Source organism: Hordeum vulgare, chromosome 4H, assembly GCF_904849725.1.
Source record: "Hordeum vulgare subsp. vulgare chromosome 4H, MorexV3_pseudomolecules_assembly, whole genome shotgun sequence".
Taxonomy (NCBI): Eukaryota; Viridiplantae; Streptophyta; class Magnoliopsida; order Poales; family Poaceae; genus Hordeum; species Hordeum vulgare.
In genome coordinates this window covers 602461236-602477730 of record NC_058521.1, presented here as the reverse complement: position 1 = coordinate 602477730, position 16495 = coordinate 602461236, and positions in this window count along the sequence as shown.

Sequence of the window (16495 nt, the reverse complement as noted above, 5' to 3'; positions counted from 1 at the left end):
AGTGGTGCCAAGCGCACTGAATCCAATAACCTTGTTCTGTGACAACACTAGTGCCATTGCCTTAGCAAAGGAATCACGGTTTCACAAGAAGACCAGACACATCAAACGACGCTTCAACCTCATCCGCGACTACGTCGAGGGAGAGGACGTGAATATATGCAAAGTGCACACGGATCTGAATGTAGCAGACCCGCTGACTAAACCTCTTCCACGGCCAAAACATGATCAACACCAGAACTGTATGGGTGTTAGATTTATTACAATGTAATTCACATGGTGATGTGAGGGCTAGATTATTGACTCTAGTGCAAGTGGAAGACTGTTGGAATTATGCCCTAGAGGCAATGATAAATATAGTTATTAATATAATTCCTGCATCAAGATAATCGTTTATTATCCATGCTATAATTGTATTGAATGAAGACTCATTTACATGTGTGGATACATGGACAAAACACCGTCCCTAGCAAGCCTCTAGTTGGCTAGCCAGTTGATCAAAAGATAGTCAGTGTCTTCTGATTATGAACAAGGTGTTGTTGCTTGATAACTGGATCACGTCATTAGGAGAATCACGTGATGGACTAGACCCAAACTAATAGACGTAGCATGTTGATCTTGTCATTTTGTTGCTACTGTTTTCTGCGTGTCAAGTATTTATTCCTATGACCATGAGATTGTATAACTCACTGACACCGGAGGAATGCTTTGTGTGTATCAAACGTCGCAACGTAACTGGGTGACTATAAAAATGCTCTACAAGTATCTCCGAAGGTGTTAGTTGAGTTAGTATGGATCAAGACTGGGATTTGTCACTTCGTGTGAACGGAGAGGTATCTCGGGGCCCACTCGGTAATACAACATCACACACAAGCCTTGCAAGCAATGTAACTTAGTGTAAGTTGCGGGATCTTGTATTACGGAACGAGTAAAGAGACTTGCCGGTAAACGAGATTGAAATAGGTATGCGGATACAGACGATCGAATCTCGGGCAAGTAACATACCGAAGGACAAAGGGAATGACATACGGGATTATATGAATCCTTGGCACTGAGGTCCAAACGATAAGATCTTCGTAGAATATGTAGGATCCAATATGGGCATCCAGGTCCCGCTATTGGATATTGACCGAGGAGTCTCTTGGGTCATGTCTACATAGTTCTCAAACCCGCAGGGTCTGCACACTTAAGGTTCGACGTTGTTTTATGCGTATTTGAGTTATATGGTTGGTTACCAAATGTTGTTCGGAGTCCCGGATGAGATCACGGACGTCACGAGGGTTTCCGGAATAGTCCGGAAATGAAGATTGATATATAGGATGACCTCATTTGATTACCGGAAGGTTTTCGGAGTTACCGGGAATGTACCAGGAATGACGAATGGGTTCCGGGAGTTCACCGGGGGGGGGGGGGGGGCAACCCACCCCGGGGAAGCCCATAGGCCTTGAGGGTGGCACACCAGCCCTTAGTGGGCTGGTGGGACAGCCCAAAAGGGCTCTATGCGCCAAGGAAAAGAAAATCAAGAGGAAAGAAAAAAAAAGGAGGAGGTGGGAAGGAAGGGGGACTCCCTCCCACCAAACCAAGTCCAACTCGGTTTGGGGGGGGAGTCCTCCCCCCTTGGACTCGGCCGACCCCCTTGGGGCTCCTTGAGCCCCAAGGCAAGGTCCCCTCCCTCCCACCTATATATACGAAGGTTTTAGGGCTGATTTGAGACGACTTTTCCACGGCAGCCCGACCACATACCTCCACGGTTTTTCCTCTAGATCGCGTTTCTGCAGAGCTCGGGCGGAGCCCTGCTGAGACAAGGTCATCACCAACCTCCGGAGCGCCGTCACGCTGCCGGAGAACTCTTCTACCTCTCCGTCTCTTTTGCTGGATCAAGAAGGCCGAGATCATCGTCGAGCTGTACGTGTGCTGAACGCGGAGGTGTCGTCCGTTCGGTACTAGATCGTGGGACTGATCGCGGGATTGTTCGCGGGGCGGATCGAGGGACGTGAGGACGTTCCACGACATCAACCGCGTTCTTTAAACGCTTCTGCTGTACGATCTAGAAGGGTATGTAGATCACTCATCCCCTCTCGTAGATGGACATCACCATGATAGGTCTTCGTGCGCATAGGAAATTTTTTGTTTCCCATGCGACGTTCCCCAACATTTCCGCCCCCACGCCCCATTCCATTTCATTTCCCCCCAAAACCCTCCCACGCACCGCCCTCCCATCCGCCCACCACTTTGCATGAAAGGATTTTCTTCACCAAATATACCGCTACTTCAAACTAAAAAAGGGCATGAAAGGACTCACCGAAAGCGGTCCGGGGGCGGCCACATACTTGCGAATCTGAGGAGGAGGTGGGGCGGAACCAGCGGCAGCTCGATGAAGGGATGTCTATTCCAATGGGCACCCGGAGGTGGCACGTCTCAGCGGATTCGGTGGGGCGGTGAGGTGGCGTGATGGAGTGGGCTCACGAGCGGTCCAACGACGTGATTCTGACGATGGGTATGGCCAAAATCGCAATGACGATCGAGCGGCGGTGCCGCGGGATGGGGGAAGAAACCAACATGCGCTGAAATGTCCCTCCCGCCAACCGCTTCCACGAGATACATGGCTCCGACGAGGCGGGGGCGAAAAGTATGCATTCGCGGGTCGGAGGGGCACTTTTACTGCGCCATTTAAGAAATGTTAAGGGTCTGCCGCGTTTATATGGTCTATTCGGGACACTTTTCCGCACGGAACTATAAAATGGTGGTTCTTTTGCGGGTTCACGAGCTATAGAAGGTGTGCTAGGGTTGCTCTAAGAGGAACCCCAATCGGGCGATCCATCTTGTCCGCGCGTGTATGTTTGGGTCACCGCAGACACAAAAAACGGTCCATCGCGGCGACCCTTACGGACATATTCGATTTTTGTCCACCCAAGACCCATTCCATGTCCAAACTTGGGTCGCATTTGTGTCGATGCGGATAAGGGACGAATGCGCATGACGCCCGCCCTTCTCCTTCCCTCGCCCGCCGGTCAGTGGCATGCAGGCGAGTCTCCTCTTCCTCCCTTCATCCCCGACTCACCCAGTCGTCCCATCTGCCGCCGTCGTTGCCTAGTTCCGCCGATGCCGCCAGCCATCCTTCCATAGATAGGTCACCCTCCTAGCCGCCGCATCTCCCGTCGCCGCCGCCCAGCTCCGCTACATTGCGCCGGTGGGCACATGAGGCTCTTCATCGGCCGACTTCTTCCATGACGCCCATAAGTTATTCGACGGTTTGCCCGCAAGGTACAAATTGGCTCTGACGACGAGTTTTTTATACAACGTTCTTTGTGATTTGAATGATTCTTCATTCGATGATGAGGAGAACGTGGCAGCTGCGTTGGTCGTCCATAACCACCTAAGTATGGAGCATCCATTTTTAGGGGATCGATTCTGGGGCACACGCCGGCGTCGAATCGCAATCGGGATAGTCGCCATTTCCTACTTTGGAACAACTACTGCAAGACCCTCAACCCCTTTTCAAACATCACTTGTTCTGGTGCCATTTTCTGATGTCTAGGCATGTGTTCAACCTTATTGAGGAGGGGGGGGTACGATAACTATTTCGAGTGCAAGATGGATGCCCTTGGAAAGATTGGCTTCTCCTCTTATCAGATATGCACTGTCGCCATTCGGATGCTTGCATACGTTGTTCCTGGTGATCTCATTGATGAGTATGTCCGGATGAGTGAGTCCACCTGCCTTGACTCCATGTATAGGTTTTGCAAGGTTGTCATAGTTGTGTTTGGACCGGAGTACTTGAGAGAGCCAACTATTGTTGATACACACGATTGATGGTCATGAATGCCAACAGGGGGTTCCCGGGGATGCTTGGTAGCATAGTTTGTATGCACTGTAAGTGGACAACTATCCATCTACTTGGTAGGGGCAGTATAAGGGCCATGTCCGAGCTTGTATTGTCATACTTGAGGTCATTTCTTCCCAAGATATCTGAATTTGGCACTTTAACGATATCAATATCCTCCAGCGCTCTCCAGTGTTTGCTAGGATGGTAGAAGGCAATTGCCCGGAGGTCAATATTGAGATCAATGGCCACCACTGCAACAATGGGTACTGTCTAGCTGACGATATCTATCCAAAGTGGACTACTCTTGTCAAGACAATCCCAAACCCTGTAGAAGAGAAGAGAAAGAGATTTTCCTAAGAGCAAAGGAATGCTAGGAAGGATTTGGAGTGTGCCTTTGGCGTTCTGCAATCTCGATGGAACATTGTTCGGTATCCTGCAAGAACTTGGAGCACCCAGAAGCTTTGGGATCCTTTCGTGGCCGGTGTGATTCTTTTTTCTATGTGGTGTGGCGGTGAGTGAGATTGATATGTTTTGATAAGTTGGTTGATGTAATTTATTTGAAACAAATATCATTGACCCCATCAAAATATGGATTAAATAAATTCAATACCACAATCAAATGGGAGAGCTCAAAATTAAGGAGCATAGTGAGTTAAAAGAATGGAATGAGAGAGTTCCTTAAGAAATTATTGACCCGGTAAAAATTGAGTGACCCAATTTCAAATTGAAGTTCTAAAATTATTGTGAGGCCTCTAATACTAGGGAGCTTAAATTAATAGAATGAGAGAGCTCCTTTAAAAAATCATTGACCTCGTCAAAATTCAGTGACTCAATTTCAATTTGGATACCTCAATTGATTGTGAGGCCTTTAGAATTGTGTGACCCAATTTCAAACAAGAGTACTCACTTTATTGCGAGGCCTCTAAATTGGAGAGCTTAAAAGAATAGAATGAGAGAGCTCCTTGAGAATTTTTTCCCACGGTCAAAATCGAGTGACCCAATTCCAATTTGAAGACCTCAATTGATTGTGAGACCCTTACAACTAGGGAGCTTAGTGTATTAGTATATGTTGAACTCTCCCATATGATTGAGATATTCGATTTTAGATTTGGTCCACATTTTGACTCGGTCAATTAAGTTTTCAAATCGACCTGGAGTAACCAGCCTATAAAAATGTATCAATCGAATGCACTTTCTCGTCATCTAGAAAAAAGTGTAAACATATGGCATTGTAAAACCAATATAATACATGCAACCACCGATGTGGAGATTTTTTTTCCACATAAGTATGGGTCGATCAACAGGTAACCCAGAATCACACCACGAAATGCTCACTAAAACATCGCATTCTAAAATAAAACTAAAACGAACTACATCATCTCCCAACTCACCAAACCAAATATTCCCTTGCTTCCGAATTATAAGATGAATTAGTTTTCGAAAAGATAAATTCCTTAACTTTGACTATGTTTAGTGCCAAAATTATCGACAACCACAATATTAAACAAATAAAATATTAAATTCGTTCCATGTACAAATCCAGTCAAACTTAAAGAGGTTTTATTTTTTTAATAAACTAATCCACCTAATTTTTTGAAATAGAGGGATTCTTAATTTTATGAAAAAACAATAACCAAAATGATGCAGCAAAGTGCGTCCAACCCTTCTAGTATATATTAATGACGAACTCCAAGAGGGTTATCACATAAAGGTAGATTAACGAGTTCGTTTGGCTAAATTTACTTAACTATTTCCTGAATTATTCTTTCCTAAGCATCATCTGAGTGATTCTTTTTATGCATGAATTAATCTGCCAAACTTTACTTTATTATTTACTACGGTATTCCCGGAAAATCCCCTTGAAATGTTCTTAGCGACCAACTTCCTCCATTCAGACCTTGGATTTGGGGTCAATTTGTGTACCATATTTAAGATTATTAAGTAAAAATGACATGCCATTATAATTAGACCTCTGGCAAATGGAGTATCATAACAATATCATGCATACAAACTAAACAATAAAGAAAGAGATAGTTGAATATCATATTATGATACCGTCTCATAATAAAATAATATTTTCTTATGTGTCATACATGACAATAAATGTATAATACTCTGCGCTATGTGTAGCCTTATATTGTTAGAATCCTATCTATAAATATTTTTCTATTCATACTATTTTTACTACATATAACATATGTTTTATTAGGCAAATATGCGACCTAAATTTGACCTAAAATATGATGTGGCCTAATAAACCAAGACTATGAAAGCACATGCTATAGAGCTACGTTTTTTCTTTAGAATGTAAATCTACTGTAGAATAAATAAGCGAGCATGCAAGTGAGCTAGGACAACAACACGGGGCCTGCGGCCAGAGAGGGACCAGGGCGTACACTTGGGACAAACAAAAATCTACGTACAGTAGCTCACATGCATGCAAGATGCAACTGTAGTAGCTGTTGTTGACCAATCAACCACCTTCACAAACAACTGATTAATTAACGAAAGCTCCCATGTGTAGCCCACCTCACAACAGTGAAGCCGGCGGAGTGCACGCTGACGCTGGGGCTCACTGCTGCATATGCATACTGCCATGACACTGACACACATTGGTTATCTGGTCGGAACAGTCCTAATTACGCTGGGCTGGGTCCCACGCATCAGTCCATTAAGGTCCGTACCATCACCAGCAGTCACAGAGATAGCTACTTTTCCACACGAATGAGCATCATTATCTATCCCTCCCTTACTAAATATAAATAAGTTTTTTAAAAACAATCACTAAAAGTCTACGTACAACACAAAGTAGATGAATATATATTTTTAAATATGTTTATATATATTTGTATGTAGTCCATTAATAAAATCTTTAACAAACTTATATTTAAAAACGAAGGAAGTAGTTGCCTAATATAATGGTAAACAAGATTTGATTTCACAGGGGCCCGATGTATCAGGGTGCCATGCCACGCTTCATTTTCTTGTTAGTTGGTTGCATTGGTGGTTGCACTAGCATGATGCGATTAATTTGGGTTTAGAGCATTGGAGTAGAATACTTATATGTAAATACAATATTATTGATACATGACTAATAATGTTCTCTCACAAAGTCTTGTAAAAGCACGTGTTGTAGCCGGCCGTCAATTAATAGCCTGCTTCTCCCCTGTTTCGTCTTCTCTCTTTCAACTTAACCAAAATATAGTACTATGTAAAATCTTACATGTTGTCTACATCACCGCATTGTATTCGTTTATAGTTGTACCGAGAAAAAGAGCACCATGATCGCAGGGAAGAAACATGGTAGGGCACCATTAATGAATAGTTAAGGCCAGTAAGAAGAGTACGGGGCAAGTGGCCGTCTGGTCCACCCAGACATAGCAGAGAATAGTACTATCGCTAAATAAACTGGAAAATGATCACTGCCTACTATGGGAATCATGAACTCGAAAGGTGGATGTATATAAACCCAGTGTTGAAATTTGGAGGTGGGCCTTAGGCCCATTAGAGAATTTCAGAAAATCTACAAGGGCCCATGTAGGTGGTGGCATGGCAAGGTGGTGGGAGTTTAGTCCCACCCCGCTAGTGGAGGAGAGTTTGGACCCCTTTATAAGGGTCTCTCTTCCACATGCTATTGGAGAGTGAGAAGAGAAGGTGCCCTCGCGCACTCCTCCTCCGCCGCCCGCCCCGCCGCGGGTATGAGCCGAGCCGAGCTCATACCTACGCGCTCTCGGACTCTCCACCCAGCCGCCTTTATAAGCACGCGATCGCCTACCCTAGCCGTCACGAAATCAGATCACATCTGCCTCACGCGTTCGTTCCTTGAACTGCCGCCGGCGACTCCGTCCCGTTTACCGCGTACACGGTCGACGGGAGAGCAGGCCTCCGAAACCTCGCCTCTCCGGTTCCTGTACGGGAGAGGGGCGATTAGGTTTTTGGGGAGCGATCACGCGACTGCTCGCCTCCGTCCGTCTGCTTCGTCTACGTCCGCGTCGCCCTCGTCATCGCCATGTCTTCACCAAGCGAAGCCGAGAAGAAGACGGCAGAGGATACTGCCTCTGCCGCCGCCGCTGCTGCTACGGCCAACTGGCCGATTGGAGGGTATGACTCGTTTATCCTCTTGCTCGTATTTATTCTAGCAGTACTACTTGTTTTGCATAGATGTATCCACTATATGCGTAGTATGTGCTAGGTTAGCTCAAGATCAGTATGTCATTAATCTAGTCAATGCCATGCTAGTTATTATTTTGTGGATTAATCTACTCGGAAAATTGTCTATTTACTCAACAATCCAAAAACCTAATGTCTGTAGGAATTTTTCGAGTAATGGTTTTGCTGCTGCACTGAAACCGGATAAGTTTACCGGTACCTTTTTCAAGCGTTGGCAAACGAGAACCACCTTATGGCTCACGGCTATGAACGTGTTCTGGGTAGCCGGTGTCACTCCTACGGAAACTATCACTCCTGAGCAGGAGAAGATGTTTAAGGAGGCCACCGTCCTATTCCTTGGAGCAGTCATTAGCGTGATCGGAGATAAGCTGGTTGATGCATATTTACATATGCATGTTGCCAAGGACTTGTGGGAGGCGCTCGAATCTAAATTCGGGGCCACCGATGCTGGGAGTGAGATGTATGTTATGGAGCAGTTCCACGATTACAAGATGGTTGACAACCGTTCTGTATTGGAACAAGCTCATGAGATAATATGCATAGCTAAGGAACTTGAGGTTCTTAAGTGCAATTTGCCGGGCAAGTTTGTCGCGGGCTGTATAATTGCTAAGCTCCCTAATTCCTGGAGGAACTTTGCTACTACTCTGAAACATCAGAGGCGCGAGTTCTCAGTAGAGGACATCATCGGCCATCTGAGTGTTGAGCAGAACTCGAGAGCAAAGGACTCCAATGGAAAAGCGGTGGAAAGCTCTTCTGCTGCCAATATGGTACATCAGAGGAACTTCAATTCTCACAAGCCCAAGGGAAAGAACTCTGTCCAACAGAATACCGACTTCAAGAAGAAGGGGAAGAAGCCCTTCAAGAAGAATAAGAAGGGAGATGGCTGCTATACTTGTGGTTCAGAGGAACATTGGGCGAACAAATGCCCAAACAAGTACAAGAAGCCGGCGCAGGACTCCAAGTCTGCAAACATGATTGTGGGCAACAATGAAAGTGGTGCATCTGGGTACGGTAATTTACTTACTGTATTTACAGTTTGTCAGTCCACCGATTGGTGGGTGGACACGGGTGCAAATATTCATGTGTGTGCTGACTTGTCATTGTTCTCTTCTTATCAGGCCACCGGTCGCGGGTCCGTATTGATGGGGAATGGCGCGAGTGCTTCTGTTCTTGGTGTTGGCACGGTCGATCTGAAGTTTACTTCGGGAAGGATCGTGCAGCTGAAGAACGTGCAGCATGTCCCCGCCATCAAGAAGAATCTCGTTAGTGGCTCCCTTCTGTGTAGAGAAGGGTTTAAGTTGGTGTTCGAGTCTAATAAAGTAGTAGTTACGAAATATGGACTTTTCGTTGGAAAAGGTTATGAATGCGGAGGACTGTTCCGCCTTTCTCTAGCAGATTTTTGTAATAAAGTCGTGAACAATATTCATTCGAGTGTTAATGAATCTGAAGTTTGGCATTCACGTCTTTGTCACATAAGTTTCGGTGTTATGTCGCGGCTAGCAAAACTGAATTTAATCCCAACTTTCACTTTAGCCAAAGGTTCTAAGTGCCACTCGTGTGTGCAAGCAAAGCAACCTCGCAAGCCTCACAAGGCTGCAGAGGAGAGACACTTGGCACCATTAGAACTCATACATTCTGATCTTTGTGAGATGAATGGTGTGTTGACTAAAGGTGGAAAGAAATACTTCATGACATTGATAGATGATTCCACTAGATTTTGCTATGTGTATCTGTTAAATACTAAAGATGAGGCTCTACACTACTTTAAAATCTATAAGGCAGAAGTTGAGAATCAACTTGAAAAGAAAATTAAACGAGTCCGGTCTGATCGTGGTGGAGAGTACTTCTCAAACGAATTTGATTCATTTTGTGCGGAACACGGCATTATTCATGAGAGGACGCCTCCCTATTCACCCCAGTCAAACGGGGTTGCCGAGCGGAAAAACCGTACTCTAACTGATTTGGTTAACGCCATGTTAGATACATCGGGTTTATCCAAGGCATGGTGGGGGGAGGCTATATTGACCGCGTGTCATGTCCTGAATAAAGTTCCTACAAAAGATAATGAGGTCACTCCCTACGAGGAGTGGTCAAAGAGAAGGACGACACTCTCGTACTTACGTACTTGGGGCTGCTTGGCGAAAGTCAATGTACCGATTCCCAAGAAGCGTAAGCTTGGACCAAAGACTGTGGATTGCGTTAATTTGGGATACGCTAAGAATAGCGTAGGCTATAGATTTCTAGTAGTGAAATCTGAGGTACCTGACGTGAAGGTCGGTACAATAATGGAGTCGAGGGATGCTACATTCTTTGAGGATATATTTCCCATGAGAGATATGCAAAGCACTTCTAGACAGGAATCTGAGATAACTCCTGAGCCTGCCATTCCTATGGAATATTATGAACAAACACATGATGAAAATCCTGAGGAGGATGACGAGGAAGCCCGTGGTAGGGGCAAGAGACAAAGGACTGCAAAAACCTTTGGTGATGATTTCTTCGTATACCTCGTGGATGATAATCCCACTTCTATTTCAGAAGCGTATGCTTCTCCAGATGCTGATTACTGGAAAGCTGCGGTCCGTAGCGAGATGGATTCCATCATGGCTAACGGGACATGGGAAATCACTGATCGTCCCTATGGTTGCAAACCATTGGGATGCAAGTGGGTGTTCAAAAAGAAGCTTAGGCCCGATGGTACGATTGAAAAGTACAAGGCTAGGCTTGTGGCCAAGGGCTATGCCCAGAAAGAAGAGGAAGATTTCTTCGATACTTATTCACCTGTGGCTAGACTGACCACCATTAGAGTACTACTCTCATTGGCGGCCTCTCATGGTCTTCTCGTTCATCAAATGGACGTTAAGACGGCTTTCTTGAATGGAGAGCTAAATGAGGAAATCTATATGCAACAGCCAGATGGCTTTGTGATAGAAGGTCAGGAAGGAAAGGTGTGTAAGTTGCTGAAATCTTTATATGGTCTGAGACAAGCACCTAAGCAATGGCATGAGAAGTTTAATACAACTCTGACATCTGTTGGCTTCGTTGTTAATGAAGCTGATAAATGTGTATACTATCGCCATGGTGGGGGCGAAGGAGTTATATTGTGCTTGTATGTTGATGACATACTGATATTTGGAACCAACCTCAAAGTAATTGAGGAGGTTAAGTCTTTTCTGTCTCAAAACTTTGAGATGAAGGACCTTGGGGTGGCTGATGTTATCTTGAACATCAAGCTGTTGAGAGATGATGAGGGTGGGATTACACTTCTGCAATCCCACTATGTTGACAAGATTTTGAGTCGCTTTGGATATTCAGACTGCAAGATTTGTCAAACACCATATGATCCTAGTGTGCTTATTCGAAAGTTTAAAGGCACAGCTATAGATCAATTGAGATTCTCTCAAATTATCGGTTCACTTATGTACCTAGCTAGCGCAACGAGGCCTGACATCGCGTTTGCTGTGAGCAAACTTAGCCGGTTTGTTGCAAACCCGGGCGATGTTCATTGGCGTGCTGTTGAAAGAATTATGCGCTACTTGAAAGGTACTGTCAACCACGGGCTTCACTATACGGGATTCCCATCGGTACTTGAAGGGTATAGTGACGCGAATTGGATCTCTGATGCTGATGAGATGAAGGCCACTACTGGGTATATGTTTACTCTTGGGGGTGGTGCTGTTTCCTGGAAGTCTTGCAAGCAAACGATCTTAACAAGATCGACAATGGAAGCAGAATTAACAGCATTAGACACATCTGGTATCGAAGCAGAATTTCTTCGAGATCTTTTGATGGACTTACCTGTGGTTGAGAAGCCGGTTCCGGCTATCCTTATGAACTGCGATAATCAGACGGTTATTGTTAAAGTGAAGAGTTCAAAGGACAATATGAAGTCCAACAAACATATAAGAATGAGATTGAAGTCTGTCAGACGTTTGAGAAACTCCGGAGTGATAGCGTTGGATTATATCCAAACGGCTAAGAATCTGGCAGATCCCTTTACTAAAGGGCTATCACGTGTTGTGATAGATAGTGCATCGAGGGAGATGGGTATGAGACCCACATGAGTTGCCATGGTAGTAACCTAACCTATATGATCGGAGATCCCGTGAAGTAGGACCTGGGAAAACAAGCCAGTGGTGAACTGAGGAGAGTAACTTTACTAACTCACTCCGTTGGAGATGCAATACTCTCGGATACTGTATGGTAGGATGACTACTGTCTTAATGTGTTCTAAAGCTTATATGTAAGCAAGATGCTGTCCTACAGAGCGATCTTTGGAGGAACACACCTATATGAGCTTGACTGGTGGTCACAGTCTATGAGATTTGGGTGATCTCTAGTAAACTCATGAATAGGCCAGGAGTGTGACTAATATGCTCCACCCGAGGGGTCACCTTCGGCAGCCTAGTACTAGTAAGACTTGTGGTGAAGCTCCTTTACGCCAAACTGACAATTCAAGGCGTAGTCCATTGTTCAGTTGTGAAGGGGTGTAGCTACTTGTTCTAGGTGAAGCTCAACCTTAACAGGTCTTCACTGAAATGCTGGTATATTAAAACAGTGATTGGAACGAGGGAACACGATGTGCCCTTGAGATCTGGTGGGGGATTGTTGAAATTTGGAGGTGGGCCTTAGGCCCATTAGAGAATTTCAGAAAATCTACAAGGGCCCATGTAGGTGGTGGCATGGCAAGGTGGTGGGAGTTTAGTCCCACCCCGCTAGTGGAGGAGAGTTTGGACCCCTTTATAAGGGTCTCTCTTCCACATGCTATTGGAGAGTGAGAAGAGAAGGTGCCCTCGCGCACTCCTCCTCCGCCGCCCGCCACGCCTCGTCACGACGCGCCGCGCCGCGCCGCGCCGCGGGTTGCGGGAATGAGCCGAGCCGAGCTCATACCTACGCGCTTATTTTTGCCGGTCAGGAACGGAGAATACGTAACGGACAAGGAAACGATCCGAGACGTCGGATCGTGATCGTTACCGACTCGGACTCTCCACCCAGCCGCCTTTATAAGCACGCGATCGCCTACCCTAGCCGTCACGAAATCAGATCACATCTGCCTCACGCGTTCGTTCCTTGAACTGCTGCTGCCGCCGGCGACTCCGTCCCGTTTACCGCGTACACGGTCGACGGGAGAGCAGGCCTCCGAAACCTCGCCTCTCCGGTTCCTGTACGGGAGAGGGGCGATTAGGTTTTTGGGGAGCGATCACGCGACTGCTCGCCTCCGTCCGTCTGCTTCGTCTACGTCCGCGTCACCCTCGTCATCGCCATGTCTTCACCAAGCGAAGCTGATCGTCTCCGCGAGGAAGCCAAGAAGAAGACGGCAGAGGATACTGCCTCTGCCGCCGCCGCTGCTGCTACGGCCAACTGGCCGATTGGAGGGTATGACTCGTTTATCCTCTTGCTCGTATTTATTCTAGCAGTACTACTTGTTTGCATAGATGTATCCACTATATGCGTAGTATGTGCTAGGTTAGCTCAAGATCAGTATGTCATTAATCTAGTCAATGCCATGCTAGTTATTATTTTGTGGATTAATCTACTCGGAAAATTGTCTATTTACTCAACACCCAGATGGCTGATAATTTATCTTCCATCTCTAGGTTTAGACATAAATCAACCAGTAACGAACTATTATCATCTACTCCATTCGTTTCTAAATATAACACCTTTAAATTTTTTATTATAAAGTATATACGGATTTTGTTTTTTAGAAAAAAGAGGTTAAACCTCTGGCTTCTGCATCAAACAATGCATGCAGTCATCTTTACTATTTATTTCATAAAGGTCTGGTAAAAATATATATCAATTCATCCAAAGCCATCACTGACACCTACAAACTCGATAATGGGTAGTGCTCTCACTCTCCATATCTAAAACGGTGTTGTCGCCAATCCATCCACATAACGTATCGGGACCAACAACCGGTGCAGCTAATCTAAACCGCATACCACATGCACACGTTTTAGAAGCCGTCATCATCATCAGACCACTGATCCATCTTCAGGATAGAGATTCGCATCATCTTTGTCAGTCCGGACATCCGTCAATGCCACCATGGCGCCTAACAGCGTCACCGCCCTGAGCTCATCCGTCCAGACGCGAAGACTCTGGAAGAACTATCATGCATAACAACTGCCAACCAGACATGACTCAGCACAGCACCTACCGGTCAGGCATGACTTGACAGCTCCACCAAAGCTCCGTGCAAGACAAAGCGGATCTACAATCGAGTGCTGCTTCACAAACGATGCTCCCAAGAGAAAAACGGCTCCCAAGAGAAGACCAGATCGTAGGGTTTCCCCCGAAGCAATGCCCATCACCAGCAACCGTCAAGGACCAACACAGTGCCCACCATCACTCAACACTCAAGGCGACGCCGCCGTCAAAGACACCGTTGTCGCCCACCAGAGTTAGGGTTTTCACCCGAGAGGCAGGTATGTTGGAAGTGGAGGAGCAGACGAAGAATGACATCTCCAAGAAGAAAAGTGGCGCCCTTGAGCGTCGTTGTTGATGCGAGCGGACGAGGCCGACCAATGGATTTCCCCCAATCTGGATGTCCTTCACTAGCTTCACCCACAGCCAACGTCGAGGGTCCCGGCAAGCAACGCCGGCACTGCCAGGAACCAACATCAGAGAAGCACGCCGATCAAGACCGAAGGACAACGGCTAGATCACGCGCAGTCGACTGCCAAAGCAGCCACGCTAAGCCATGGTCCACCGAAGATCTAGCGGTCGTCCGACCAGACCACCAACACCACGCCATCCCCGCCGCTCGCCACAGCACGGAGGGGCCTCGCTGGAAGGAACGCCGCCCGGATCCAATTACTCTCTAGCGCAGAGCGGAGCAGCAAGGGCCCCTGTCATCGGATTCCCCGGCTGCGCCACGGGCTTGCCCGACGCCTGCCTCATGCGGTGGCGAGGAAGGGAGGGAGAGGAGGTGACTATGCCGGCGGTGGGAGGGGGGTCGCCCCCGAGTTGCCCGAAAGCGCCAGACTTCGGGGTGGATGGGGAGAGGGTAAGGAGAGGGCTTCAGATCTAGTCTCCATTGTGAAGGAGCTGGCTGAAGGTGGGAGATCAGGCGGTGGCGATGGCGGCGGATCTCTCTCCCGCTCTACATATAGATGCATATAGACGTATTTTAAAGTGTACATTTATTCTTTTTCTTCGTATATAGTTTTTAATAAAATCTCTAAAAGATTTTATATTTGAAAACAGAGGGAGTAAATTTGTAAATAGATGAAGTCATAGAGTATATGTATGGTCGTACTAGCTAGATGGCCGGCCGAAAGGTAAGATGGTGGAGTACATTTTTGTAGCTGATGCTGCCACTACTTTGTTTATGCACAGATCGATCTATCTGCCTGACTTTAGTCCATTTATTATTCATTTATTTCTCTCAAAAGCACCTTGAGTAGAATACTACTCCTCATTAGACATATGTCATCTGATGTGATTGGCAAATTGAATATGTAGTACAGTACTACGTTTCCTATGTCTCTTTTTTTTCTTTTCTTTTTTGCGAGAAGCACGTTTCCTATGTCAGCTGGCAGCTGGCAGCTGGCGTGCGAATCTCCACGCGATGATTGATCGAGGATCTATGCATGCGTGCATGTCCAGCTTAAGGCTAACTCTTTTACTTTTTGAGAGGGTGCTTGAATCCAAGGGACTAAGAGGGTGCTTGGATACGTTTTAGTCCCATGACTAAAAGTAATGAGACTAAAACTTGCTAGTCTCACCCATGCTTGGATCCAAGTACTAAAGAGACTAAAATCAAGTTAATGAGCATTTATTATCCTCCAAACCCTCCAATCCGGAACTTGCATGAGGAGTTAAATGAGGAGAGAGAGGACTAATGCACATTTTAGTAGGGGTACCCCTGACTAAAAGATTTTAGCCTCAAGACTAGTTTTAGCCTCTCTTTAGTCAGGGGTGCTTGGAACTTTAGCCTCTTAAAGAGGCTAGTTTTAGTCAGACTAGTTTTAGTCCCTTGGATCCAAGCACCCTCTAAAACTAGTCTGACTAAAACTAGCCTCTTTAAGAGGCTAAAGTTCCAAGCACCCCTGACTAAAGAGAGGCTAAAACTAGTCTTGAGGCTAAAATCTTTTAGTCAGGGGTACCCCTACTAAAATGTGCATTAGTCCTCTTTCTCCTCATTTAACTCCTCATGCAAGTTCCGGATTGGAGGGTTTGGAGGATAATAAATGCTCATTAACTTGATTTTAGTCTCTTTAGTACTTGGATCGAAGCATGGGTGAGACTAGCAAGTTTTAGTCTCATTACTTTTAGTCATGGGACTAAAACGTATCCAAGCACCCTCTGAGACAAAGCCCTACTTCCTCTTTTTCTGGTTTATAGGGCTCTAATTACTCATTACCGATAATGATGTATCCCATTTTGCCGCAACGGCAAACTGTCCCCCACTGGGCTGGTGCCAGAGCGACTTAGGCCCTGTTTCTTTAAAAAGTCCTTAGACTTTTTTTAGTCCCAACTAAAAAGTCTTTAGTC